The 14,246-nt window shown below is 38.3% G+C and overlaps 1 long non-coding RNA gene across 1 annotated transcript in view; it reads left to right on the top strand.

Moving 5' to 3' along the window:
• The first annotated feature begins 767 nt into the window (after positions 1-767).
• Positions 768-14,246, top strand: part of LOC106782255 (uncharacterized) — a 35,706-nt gene continuing 22,227 nt past the window's right edge. The window contains exon 1 of the long non-coding RNA XR_011422687.1: positions 768-848. This is a non-coding gene — a long non-coding RNA (uncharacterized lncRNA). The remainder of the gene's footprint in view (positions 849-14,246) is intronic.

The following is a 14,246-nucleotide window of genomic DNA, read 5'->3' as shown; positions in this document are numbered from 1 at the left end:
TGCATTTCAGCCAAGTCTGGCCTCCCATTGTATTCCATTGGACTTTCTGCCTTCAGCAAGAAAAAGGCATTGTTTATCAGATTTGCCAAAGGATCTCCGGGGAGGTGGAGAGAGACAGGAAAAACAAACCTAAAACAAGATGCAAGTGTAAGAGAAGCGCTGGGAGACCTTGATGATTTATGTCTATCCGAGGTAATCTTTCAACCTGACACTAGGAAAGTAAAGCTGAGAGAGGGAGAGAGAGCCAAACGTTAGCATGGACCAAGACAGTTTCTAACAGTTTTCCGAGAGAACTGATATTGGTAATCTTGTCCAAACCCTGGTCCTTAGGAGGAGACAGAAAACAAACCATATTCACTAAGGGTCTAATTTGTGCAGGACTTTGTGCCATCAGGTTTAAAGGTAAATGGCTGCTGCCCTGTACTGGAAAAAAACCTGACAGAGAAGATGGTCTTGCTACTTATGTACCAAATGTTCCATTGGCTCATTTTGTAATTTCATGTTTTGTAGTAACAACGTGTTGAGGGAACTGCTTCTCTGCAAATCATACCAAAAGCAGTAACCTTGGTTTAGACTTCTCTAACCAAGGCGGGCAAAGCAAATACAACTGATCCAACAATATAATACAACCTCATGATTGGTATATTGGGACAAAATTAGAGAGCTTATTTCCAGGGGCTCGGAAAATACTGTAGAGGTATCATATAAAATGTGTTTTGTTGTAAATGATTCCCAATGAGTCCCTGAGTTTTCTTTCCTTTGTATAGAGCCCCAACTAGTGGAAAACTGGAAAACTGCAATTAAAGTGAAACCATTTCCATGAGACACGACCACAGGTCTTCCCTCAGGTAAGAAAGAGTCGTGGATCTTTCAGATGTTGCTCTTTTCGGGGGATGAAGATAAGGACTAGATAAGGACTGCTAAGCGGGAGGGAGATGTGAGACAGGCTTATATTTAGCTTTTTACGGGGTAAAGGGCACACTGGTCCTGATGAAAACATGTACAATCTCTCACATTTGAAATGAGTCAATGTGCTGTATCTACAGCTAATTTGAGAAAGGAAAACATTTCTTGAGTTCAGAACTTATTCTTCTTGAAGACATGTTTTCAGAAGAAAGGGGAAGGCACTCTGACACAAGAATGCATACACTGGAGGAAAGAACCCTGGTTTCACAAATTAAATGAGCATGCAATTACAATTGTGTCACGCTAGTTCCGAACAGAACAGATAAGAACGTGTCCCTGTCGGGGTCCGTGAAAGGGAAGATAGAAGCAGGGAGAGGCAGCAAAGGGAAGGAAAGGCTCCAAAACCCACCAACTAAGAATAAAAGAGCAGCACTTGGAGAAGTGACGGATGACACAGATTTTCCTGAAGGAATTGAATCTTGGGAGTTGTTGGGGTTTTAGTTTCTTTCTTTCTTGGTTACTTCTCCATTTTAAGCAATCTCATTTTTTTGTGGCTTTTAGAGGAGTCTTGGCTCCCTTACCAAAAAGTACCAATAAAATGCAGGTGCCCTAGAAAGGTTATAAAAATGCAAGATGAATCCATCAATCAGACGAAGTATAGTTTCTGTGCATCAGGGGTTCATGGACAAGCTTCAGGGACTTCATGCAACTCCCTAACAAGATATGCAATTTCTCTGTGTGTATGTGTGTGTGCCTTTTTTCCTGGATTTTATAGCTTTTACTGATTCTCAAAGGGGTCTGTAACCCGAAGGAAGAATAAGGAACATCACTCTACCGGAACCTATGCACAGACAGAAAACAGTCACATTTTAATGGTTGTCCGTCAGGGTAATCTCAGACTTCATAAAATTCTGTTCTTAGAGAAGCCAAGCAGAGATAGCACAATATTTCAGGATATCACAAAGCAGACGGCAGCCTTCTGGTCTTTCACGCAGTGACTCTTCAGACAGAGTTATAAGAAGGTTCCCGGTGTGATGGCACAGGGGTACCCTCCCCAACCTCAGCATAACGTGCGTGCTGTCCTTGAGCAGTTTCTGAGATGCCTGATGTCCATTAACAAAGCTTGCTTCTGGACACATTAAACAACATGGGTTGTGCTCAAAAACCCAAAAACAGAAGCTGTCATTTTTTTCAACATTTTCGCTGTGGAAAATGGGAGAAAATGTTTAACTTTAGGACCTGGAGGTTTCCTCAGCACATTCGATTGTTATCAAAATTAAGGCAAGAAAGCAGAACTCTTATGCCACTTCCTTAAGTTTTGTGGTGGTGATTACACTCTCCAATCCTTCATTTCGTTTGAAAAGGGGTTTGTTTAAATACGACATATTTGAAGATCATTAAGTCTCTCGAGTTCAAGGATAAGAAGAGTGATAAGGCCTTCTTGATGCTATTTAACTTTTTTTATGGCATCAGTTTTCCCATAGATTTTATTTAACAAATGACTTGGTTGTGAAGAAAAGTCGTTATAGTAATCTGCCTGGCCCAGCGTTCACCTCCCAACCAGACAGTTAATCGCACGCGGGGAGCTTCAGGGATCACTAGGGAACACACACATCACCCATAAGTAATCCCCTGTTAGTTGGCATGTGGTCCTATGTCACTAAGATTTTCCTTTGAGCTCTTGTCACAGCCCCTGTTCTTTCCACCTCCGATAGGCACACTCTGTTTTCAAAATTCATGAAAAACAAGATGAGGAGCTAATCTAAGAAAGAATACGAAACTTGCCTGCATTTTTTTTTCTTGTTTTTGCTCTCTGTTGCTTTTGAGACTAAAAGAAACTTACATAATTGATATAAATTTTTGCGTCCTTATTGGAACAATTAGGCAGAAGACTTCAGGAAAAAAAGTTTTCAAAAATTGAGGTTTGGTGGGTTTTTTTATTTTTTTTACTCCCTTACCCCCTTACCAAGATCATTTAAAAGGTTATTTTAAATATAACCACAAACTGTTCAACCAGACGAAAATGAAAGTAGGCCACTTAGAGGTTTTTGTCTAAACTAAAGCAGAACATCTTAAGCTAATAATTTTAACCATTGGGAGTTCACTGGCTACTAGAAGGAGTTACTTTGAAATTAAGAAGGAAGTATTTTAAATATTACATCTGAATTTGTAATTTTTCTCTTGTAGGATATACAGAGTATATAGTATTTTTTTTTCCATTCCCCTTAGGAATAAACTGACCTTCCTCCCAGAGCAGTGAAACCCCAGACTTGGACCCCAGCCAGCTGCCTTTCAGCGCCACATCATTAAGAACTCTTGGAGGTGCTGTTTAAATGTAAATTTTCCAGCACTCCTTCAGCAGACAGATAAGCTATGCTAAAGCGGTCCGGGCATGTTTGACACATCCAATTTTAAAAAGGAAGGAAAGGGGGAAAGCTTTCAAAAATATGTATATCAAAGTGAAAGTTAGTGAAAATAAGGCCATTCATCTAATTTAGGGGCGTCAAAAAGTCAGATACTGGTACCCGTTTCATGACTTTCTAGATAAAAGCAAATTTGCCAGTCAGTTTAAAGAAGGACGAGCAAACCCTCAAATAAAAACGTTGTTCATGCATTCTCAAGAAGGCAAGCAGCCCAGAAATAAAAGGAGGCCACTTATATTCCCTATGTTCTAGCAATTTAGGATTTCTTCAGACATTGTCAAGGTCCAGCGTGAGGTCTGGGTAATCGAAAGAGAGTTATAATGCACGTGCATACAAGACACAAACCTAAAGAAAAGACGGAGAGAGGGAAGGAGAGAAAGGAAAATCTCTATTTCCATTCAGTTGATACTCACATTTTAAACCCAATATAGGTTGAGACATGCAGGTGAAAATAACAAGGTCAGCTCATGAGAGAGGTTTTGGAGGGGAGCCATGCCATCCCCCGAGTCAATGCTGAATAGTCTAGCAGGTCTAGACTTCATTAAATAATATCATCTGCCCTCTATTGTAACCCGTGATGTCAATTGAATATCCAACCATAGAATAAGGCAGAAGCAGCCAATTTGAAGACCTTTCCTTCATTTCACAGAATTCTATCAACATGTAGAAAAACACAAGTGTATGAGCACATGTACACAATCAATTTTCAATTGCCTGTAATTATGTTCCCACCACCACTGATAAACGAAATTAATTTCTAATTAATTTTGAAATGCATTTCAAGCTACTATACCTTCTGGTATGCATTTAGCTTAATCTCATATTACTATCTTAGCACACTCTGACAGAGTCAGAGGGTTGAATGATAATGATTGAAGTGGCCTGAGATGTTTAAAGCAACCATGAAAATTTACAAAATAGATAATCAATACTAAGATAATGAAAGCGTGCAAACATTTTCTTTTTATTATCTTCTTACTCTTAATTAATTCCTTCTTAATGGCTATTTAACCTTACATGAATCTTCACATAACTTTCCACTGTGATTTTTCTCATTGATTTCCACAATGACTAAATGTGCTGAGTAAAATATTAATTATTAATTTCTTTGTGGCAGAAGTATACACTTTGGGAGTATTACTATTTTTTTTTAATAACTGATAACTTTTCCTACTTACAAATCAGGGTTTAGTTGGTGACAATTTTTAAAGAAATTGACTTTTCACACGTTACAAGTTTTCTTAACTCACCTTATAAACATACTTGACTCTTGCGACTTCTCTTCAAAGAAAAATATAACCAGATCAAATACAAAAATGAAGAATATGCAGATTATGCCAATGCCACTTTTTTCCATGTATTTAAAACGTATATCTATATTTGATTACAATTAATGAGATAGTTTGTGTCTCCTCTCTTGCAACTTGTACAAAATCTTAAAAGAAAATGGAAATTGACTCTGAACGAGTCCCACAACCTGGGAATTCTGAGTTTTAGCTGTACTTTTTTGTCAGCAGATAATTTTTAGCAAATCAATTCAAACATGCAAAGAAAATACAAAATTGGTTTAAACAAGTTACCAACAAAGGTACAAGCACGAAAGGGCAAGTTATGTCTCCATAAATAAATTTATCTTGGGCTTGGTAAGTCCTGTGTCAAGTACACACCAGATAGAAATATCAGTTATGTTTAGTTAAGGTCAAAGTTCCAATTCTAGAATTTTGGTTACCTGTCCTGTATACCTTATACCTATTTTTAAAGGAATACGCCATTATTGTCTGGCCCCTAGACTACATATTTTTTTTAATTTAAATTTTTATTGATGTGTTTTTGCAATATACTTGGGAAAGATGCCAAAATGTTAACATCAGTATCAATAAAAATTAATGTGAATGTTTTAAAGGAAAGAGTGAGAGAAAAGAAGGAAGAAAAACTATTTCCTGTGTGTAGCCATATTATTGTCATCATTAGAATCTCATTAAAAGTAAGAAGACAGAAAAGAGTGGCACATGTGTGTATCCAGTCATATTTATCTCAAAACTATGCCAAATCTCCATTTGAAATTTCATGATATTTATTATTTTGAACCCATCTAAAATTGCTTCTTACTGAAGTTTTTGGATGAGACATGTGTAATTTGAGTAGCTGTAGACATTTATTTGCCTAATATGAAACTTTCAGCCATTAGTATAGTTATAATGTAATTTATCTTAATTTTCACTAAAACATAAAAAGTTTGATACTTTTCTGCAACCGTACAACTAGGCTCCATGTCTATTCTGATGTGAGGGATTCTATAAAATGATTTTTTTATTACTAAAATCTTTCTTATACATTGAGAACCATTTACATATGTATTAGGCTAAAATTGGTCTTATGCAACGAGTCTCATATTTTTTACAGGCCACATATATTTGAATAGAGTTTCCAAAAAAGAATAAACAGTCATTAGAACTCTACTCTATATTCCATCAAATAATATTGAAAAGAAACTTTCTTGTGAACACTGAACAAGAGGAACTTATCTATTCCTCTGTTTCTCCTCTAATTTATGGAGACAGAAAAAAGTTTTTATTTAATAAAGTCAACTTTTATTTGAGAGCCGGTAAATCATTGCAAAGTCCATGTGCCAATGGTTTCTGTATTTGTTTCCTAGGGGTTCCATAACAAAATACCAAAACCTAGGTGACCTAAAACAAAAGGAAGGTATTCTCTTACAGTTCTGGAAGCTGAAATCGAGCCGTCCTCTGTGCCCCGCTCTCTCTGACAGCTCTCAGAGAGAATCTCTCCTTGCCCCTTCTAGCTTCTGCTGTCTGCCAGCTGTCCTTGGCACTTTTCGTCTTGTAGATGCATCACTCCAGTCACAGCGCCGTCTTCTCCCTTTGTGTCTTCACATGGTCTTCCCTCTGTGCTTGTCCTGTGTCCGAATTTCCCTTTTTCATAAGGATACCAGTCATATTGGATAAGGGCCCACCCTAATGATCTCATTTTAATCGGATGCTCTCAGTAAAGACCCCATTTCCAAATTCACATTCTGAGGTACTAGGGGTTAGGTCTTCAACATATCTTTTTTTTATGGGTTTGGAAGGAGCAAAACTTAATCCATAACAATTGATATAACTTAGTTCTGACAAGGATCTTGCTGGGAGGTTTTTTGTTTGTTGTTGTTTTTTGTCCCAGAAAGACATAGTCTCATCACAATTCAGATAAAATTAGAATCCATTTATAAAGATTATGGAGGAATAGGCTGGCTGGTGTCATAGTGGTTAAGTTCACATGCTCTGCTTCAGCAGCCCCAGGTTCGCAGGTTCAGGCCCCAGGCACCGACCTACACACTGCTCATGCGGTGCTGTGGTGGCATCCTATATACAAAATAGAGGAAGAGTGTCACACATGTTAGCTCAGGGCCAATCTTCCTCATCAAAAAACAACAACAAAGATCATGGCAGGAAGAAGACCCTGGAAGTTGAAATTAAAAACTGAAATTTTCTCTAAAAAGTAAATTGTATTAGATTAAACTATATCAAATTACTGAAAATTTCAACCACTTTTTACCAATAAAAATGTCATTCATATGTCCCAAATTAATACATTAGTGGAATGAAAAGAGAATTAGAAAGCTGGGAAACAAAGAAAAAATCATCAAGGAAGCTCTGTAAGAGATAGACACAAAGAGGAAATAGAATTTTAAACAAAACAATCTCCTTCTTAACATCATCATTTTAATTTTTAGAATTTAACAAAATAATGTCAATGTCTAAAAGCATTTTTTATCACAGCACAATTATGCTATCCTTTGTTCTTATTCATTTGATTTTTGTCATCCTATCTACTAGAACTTTTTATTAATCTAAGAAATCACATCTGTTTTTTAAAAACAGTATTGCAGGGGCCGACCCCATGGCCGAGTGGTTAACGTTCCATGCCCTCTGCTTCGGCAGCATTGGTCCATGGGTTCGAATCCCAGGTGTGGACCTACTCCACTCATCAGCCATTCTGTGGTGGCATCCCACATACAAAAAAATAGAGGAGGATTGGCGCATATGTTAGCTCAGGGCTAATCTTCCTCAAAAAAAACCCAATATTGCAACAACACTGCAGATTTGTTTGAAAGAGTCATTGTTATCTATCTTTGGAAGGGAGGCAAAATAAACCTCTCAAAGATAAATTTAAAAGTTCAAAATTTCAGGGGCCAGCCCACCAGGGTTCACTGGTTCGGATCCCAGGTGTGGACCTACGCACCACTCATCAAGTCATGCTGTGCCAGGCGTCCTGCATACAAAATAGAGGAAGATGGGCACGGATGTTAGCTCAGGGCCAGTCTTCCTCAGCAAAAAGAGAAGGATTAGCAGCAGATGTTAATTCAGGGCTAATCTTCCTCAAAAAAAAAAAAAAAAAAAAAAGTAGTTCAAAATTTCAGATCCTTACAAGGAAAATGAAAACTTTCAGGTCATATTTCCATTGCCAAAAGTTAAAGTTAGTCTAATATTCAGTAAAAAGCCATAATTAAGAAAAAGGTTAAAATTCTGTATGTCTATTCTAAAAGCTCACCATTTCTGTAAATATTCTATGTTAATCTTGACAGGCATGTTCATGGATAGATATAAATGTATTTTTACTTTTTCCCAACTTGAATTTTGCAGCAGGAATGCATCCCATGCTTTCGTGTCCAATATACCTGATGAAGAAATGGGGCCTGCTTAAGCAAACAGGATCTAGCATTTTAATCATTTTCCCACAGAGGCCAACTATGTATTTACAAATTACTAAAGAAAAGGTTTTCAGGAACAAATAAATGGTTTTTATATTTTTCAGTATGCTGGCAGTAGTAAGGGTCCCACCACTCTGATTTCTGAGAGTCCTAGAAAGTGTTTAAATTCAAGGATTTGGTCCTCAATTGGCTTTCACAGACATCTTTGAACCACATCTGAATTTTCAGTATCATTATAATGTTATCTTTATAACAGTTATTATTCTTTCAGTTGCAAGTGACTAAAAACCCAACTCAAAAGCACTAAAGCAAAAAAGGGAATTTGGTGGCTTACGCAACTGAACGATTCAGGAGAAACTTGACTTAGGATTCAAACAATGTCACCAGGAAGCAGTTTTTCCTTCCCCAGGTCTGGGCTCCATTTCTCAGTGTTAGTGGCAAATGACTGACACCAGGTTTGAGAACTACATTCTTCTGGGTTTGAATCCATCTAAAAGAACAAACATTTATCCCAGCATTCCTAGTGAAAGTCCAAAATTTGCTCTGAATGGCCCATCTTAGATCATACATTTACCCCTGAACCAATCACTGTGGCCAAAGGAATAAAATTTATATCTGGCTAACGTTCTTTACCCTTGGGCTCCTACCACAAAAATAGGGGATGAATGGATTCTAAACCGAATGGTGATGTATTGCCAGAAGAAGGAACGCAGTGCATCGAGGCAAGCTAAGACTATTGATTTGTTTGAAACACTAAACAAATGAGTAGAAATTATAGGAATCTTGTCAGAAAGAGAAATTGTGTTCACATCAGTTTGACTATTTTAACCTAAGTAATACTTTTATTATGCTTTCAATTGTGAAGATGGTAAATTCAGTCAAAACTAAAACGGGCTGTTTAGGGAATCCTAAAGATTTCACTCTCGAACTATTGTGGAACTGCTGCATAAACACCATCCGTCATATCTCAGATATCATTTGAAAGCATCATCTGCACAGCCTTCGAGCACCTTTAGACTACAGGAGAAGAGGTTTCTGGCATAGTCAGGGTCTGAGAAGCACCCATCAAGGAGGCTATTGATGCAAAGCTCTGTGGATTACGTTCAACACCTTGAATTACATGGGAAATGAACAGGAGCTGGGAGCAGCCAAGGGTACACAGGTGTGGCATGAGAGGAGCCCACATTCTTAAATCGACAGGCGGCCATATTCTATTCAAGCTTCGTTCCCCGGGTGGTCCAGCTAACAAAGCTTCCTGTCATAAAGCTATCGCTCAGTACAAGGCAAGTGTATTGTGAATGCCAGGTTCAAAACAGTTCATTGAAAACTTCTTGGTGAAGTAATTAAAGCAGGCTGAGCTTTGGGAAATCCTCCAGGAGGGAGCTCGTTTTGAGAACAGCTTTCCAATTCACATTTCGTAAGCCAAGGGTAAGCTTAGTTCAGATGAATAACACACACACAAACACACACACACACACACACACACCACAAATTGTGGGATTAAAAAGTAGAATTGAGGTCAGGGCTAGACCACAGCAGAAGTGAATTGGCTTAAAGAAAACTAGATATTTTGTCTCCAAAACCATCTGTTTGTTGGATTGTTTTGCTTAATTGCTACTATTTGTATCTCTAGATTCAAATCTATGTTAGCAAGATTGCAGGTGAAGTTGCCCGCCTATCAGCTATACAGCTCAGTATTTTTTCTCCTTTGGGCAAAAAAAAAAAAATAATGTGTGTTTCAAATGAGTAAAAGCCAATCAGAAATTTATCTTCTGCCAGTCTGGAAAAACAAAACAAAATATAGTCTTTGTTCCTAAGGATCTTAAAAGACATATGGACAAGCTTCCACCATCTATCCTACAGGCTATCCTTTGCCTCGGGTCAGGGGATCAGAAAGGATAATTTTTCAAAGTTCCTTCCAGCTCTGTTCAGTGTGTCTGTCAGGTATATGGTTGTATGTCTCGCTTTTGTCGGTTTGCAGCAATTGCCTCCATGGTAATTGTTGTCAGTCTCCTAGGATTCTGCTGTAACAAAGTACCACAAATATAGTGGCTTAAAACAACAAAAATGTATTCTCTTAGAGTTCTGGAGGTCAGACATCCAAAACCATTTTACTAGGCTAAAGTCAAGGAGTTGGAAAGTCTGAGACCTTTTGGAGGCTTCGAAGGAAAAATCTGTTTCCTCGTCCTTTTCAGCTTCTTGTGGCCACCTGCATTGCTTGGTTTGTGTCCCCTTCCTCTATCGTCAAAGCACGTCGCTCCTCTCCCTGCTTCCGTCATCACATCACCTTCTCCTCTGTCTCTGACTCCTGCATCCCTCTTATGAGGACCCTTCTGATGACAATGGACCCACCTGGATAACTCAAATCAAGAACCTTAACTTAATCACATCTGCAAAGTTCCTTTTGTCGTATAAGGCAACATTCACAGTTCCCAAGGACATATTTGGGGTGCCATTATTCAGCCTACCATAGTACTTCTTCAGAAAATTGGATTGATGTCATTCTATGACATTATTCTGTGATTTTCAATTAAAAGAAAAAACAAAGTCTGCATGTGCTAACTGCTACTAGGAACTGTAATATCTTCAAAATAATAGGGTATAGTTTATGCCCTTAAGGAGCTTTCATCAAGCTGGGAAGACAGACTTATGTGCCAGTTGGAGAAGTATTAAATAGTGAGTGTGGGACCCAGCCCCATGGCCGGGTGGTTAAGTTGGTGTGCTCCACTTCAGCAGCCCAGGGTTTCACCAGTTCGGATCCTGGGCTCAGACTTAGCACCATTCGTCAAGCCATGCTGAGGCGGCGTCCCACATAGCAGGACTAGAAGGACCTACAATTAGAATATACAACCATGTACTGGGGGGCTTTGGGAGAAGAAGGAAAAAAAAAAAAGAAGAAGAAGATTGGCAACAGCTGTTAGCTCAGGGGCAATCTTAACATAAATAAATAAATAAATAAATAAATAGTAAGTGGGAGTGATACACAATGTTATCAAGCACCCACTGTGTGTCAGGCACTATATGAGATGCTGGGTATGAAAAGACAATTGAGTTATGGTACCTACCCCAAGTTGAATAGGAGTCCAGAGAGCAGAGAGAAATATATGGGAGAAAACTCTGTATCTATAGGTAGAGGCAACAGTTTTACACCCAGAAATTGTCTTATAGATTGGATTAGTGTGGTGGGAAAAGCAGTGGATTGGCATAGTCCAGAAATCTTGGTTTTTCCAATGACTTGGCAAAAATTAGCTGTGTATCCTTGGAAAGATCACATCCCTTCTCTGGTTGCTCTGATTTTTAGCAACTTGCTGGTTTTAATAGTCTGTGAGTTTTATGACTATCTTTCAGAATTTTAATGAAAAACTGCTGTCAGTACTGGAATTGATGGAAAACAACCATAGGAATTGAGAAGATGGATAAAAGGATTCAAGATTACTCAAAAAAATAGAAAATAAAGGAAGGCAACAGGAATTGTTATAGATACTGAGGGAATAAAGAACTGAATAGATTCATTGGCTGAGCCGCTATGGAAAGCATTGCCTGTCCACCCATGATAGGACTGACTTTTCTGGAATGACCCGCATGTGTCCAGTTGGCTTTACTTGGTTATTGCATAATCCACAATGTGAGACTTACCTTTATTAATTTAGCACTCCTGATGGTTGAGATAGCTAAAGAACTCACGAGGTCAGTTGTTTCCTGGAGATAAAAGTTAACTCCTGCCTAAAAGCTATGATTTTCTGGCACTGGACACAAAGTTTTCTAGCTAAAGCCTGAATGTTCCAGAACATTGATGAGAAACGCAATTTATTTTAATTTACATGTTGAATTTATATATTTAAATTTATTCTAAAATAATCTCCCAATCAAGCAGGCTACGAGAAAATATATCTCAATCTAGTCTGATGGGAAAAGCCTTAATGTGCTGTATCCAACGCTTATTCTACAATTTAATGTCTTTAACTTTCCAGTAGCCCAACTTTAAAGTGTCCCTGAGCCCTTTTTTATTCTCACTGAAGTAGGGTTAGGGGTGAATATCAGTGAATGGGAAAACGGACCCGTAAGAGAAAAAAAGAAAATCCTTTCTTACAAACAGCCTGAGGTGAAAAAGCATTTGTTGCTCCTGCTGGAGAGTTGGGGCTGGCTCCTTCTCGTCTTGCCTTGAGTTTGAAAAGCTGCTGTTGTTATCAGTAGCATTAATGTGCTTCAGGAGAAAAATAAACAGCTTTCCATTGAACTGTTGATATTTATGGAAAAGGTACAGTGGCTTTCTTTTTAGCCCCTAGAGTAAAAGGAGAAAAACTTGGCGCTTTTGAGGGAAATGATATAACTTGTAAATGGTGTTCTCAGGAAGTTTCTGAGGCGGCCAACAGAAATGGTGTGTCAGCTTACAGATTTTATTTTTTCCACAGTTGTAGAAATGAAGAAAGTTCAAATTTTACTAGAAAAATAAATAAAAATTAAATCGTAATGGCTGACCTGGGGAACTCGTTCTTTCCACTGATCTCCTGGGAATGAGCTCCCAGGCATTAGGTGCAATGCAAACACAAAGCAGCCCAGTTCCTTGTGTAAAGAGAGGTGGAAGAAATACATGCACAGTGTGTTGGTTCCTTACAATGCCTATTGCAAACCTGAAATTGACGATCCTTAAACACAGGGTCGTTTTTTGTGTTAGTACAGTCGAGGTCTGTTTAAAAGCACAGCCTTGGAGTACAATAAATTCCCCCACTTTCCCTAATGGATTTATTCTCCTTAAGTTCTTTCTGTAAGAAACGTTACACCATTTGAACCAATGACATGAAACCGTTGAGGGGAAGATTTATTCACTTCACAGGTTAATTCATGAAAGTGTGGGTCTAATTGTTGCATTTGGTGAGTGGAAATACAACATTTGCACAGCGCCGCTCATTTCCCTTCTTAACAGCAGGTTAAAATAGATTGATATTTTGCAGCCTGGCTTTTCATTTCATGGGATTTACACCCTGTTCCTGGAGTAATCAACAGCTTCTGATGGATGGTGATGCCAATTAATTCAAGTGCTCTTTTCCCATGAGCTCATGAATTTATTGTTACTGCTCACACAATTTACCTTTATACTCCAGACTTTTCTCCCTCTTTTCTTCCGTAGACTTGTCTTAACGTGTTTCTAGGACCAAGCATGTCACCAATGCTAGGTCACCTTGCTAACATGAGATGGTTAGTAAAACTGATATTGTCCTCCTTATATACACTAAAAAGATACTCTGTTTCAATATTCGTATTGTAGTCTCCCTCCAAACTATGAGAGCCACAAAAAGGTTTTAAATGGGGAGTTTATAGTGATTTTTTTTCTGTCTCCTAGATTACAAAGTTCTGTCTACATCAACAGATATTTATTGAAATATAAGTGCAATGAGGTGTTTTACATGTTTATACTAGTTTTTACTATTTGTAAAGCACTTTTGTATCCATTGGGTTGTTTGATCCTAACAACCGCCTTGGCAGATGGAATGGGCAAGTATTATTATCCCCATTTTACACGTGGAAAAAGATAGAGGTTAAATGTCTCGCTGAAGGTTGCACAACTAATTACTAGCAGAACCAGTTCTTCGACACAGGTCTTCTAGCTTCCAGGGCAGGATCCTCCTGCTCCACCAGGGTGTTCAAATTCCATCCTGAGAACCCGGTCTGAGGCCACCTAAAAGAAGGGTTGCAGGGGAGGAAAACAGTCCCATTCTGAATTCCCTCGGAAAAAACAAAAGCCTGGCTTTTATCTGCTTTGCCTATTGAGAAACTGGATTGATTTGTATTTCAACAAGGAGATCTGCGGCAAATAAAAAAAAAAGGAAAACCACTGCAAGTCTCTTATGTACCATATGACCTTAAAATGACTAGAAAATACTGGCACGGTGATAATGTTAGTTCAGTCATATTTTTCTGGTACTAATAAAATATTTAGTCAGTTGTAGAGAAAAACGTCAATTCTAACAAATGAAGATATCATCAGTATCATCCTTAAAGCATTAAAAACCTGGTTATCTGTTAATACCATATTAGATAATTTTTTAAAAATTATTTGGAAATCTTCTGGAAACCTATCAATTAATAATAGCAAAAGGGTGACTGGGTGAACACAGAGATCTGGCAATAGGTGTGAGTAGTGCTGGACGAAGGCAGGGAGGATGTGACAGAGCCTGACCTTTGTCTTCTTTCAGGGTACCATGCAG

Source organism: Equus caballus, chromosome 10 (genome assembly GCF_041296265.1).
Source record: "Equus caballus isolate H_3958 breed thoroughbred chromosome 10, TB-T2T, whole genome shotgun sequence".
Classification (NCBI taxonomy): Eukaryota; Metazoa; Chordata; class Mammalia; order Perissodactyla; family Equidae; genus Equus; species Equus caballus.
This window is presented reverse-complemented; position numbering and strand designations above follow the sequence as displayed.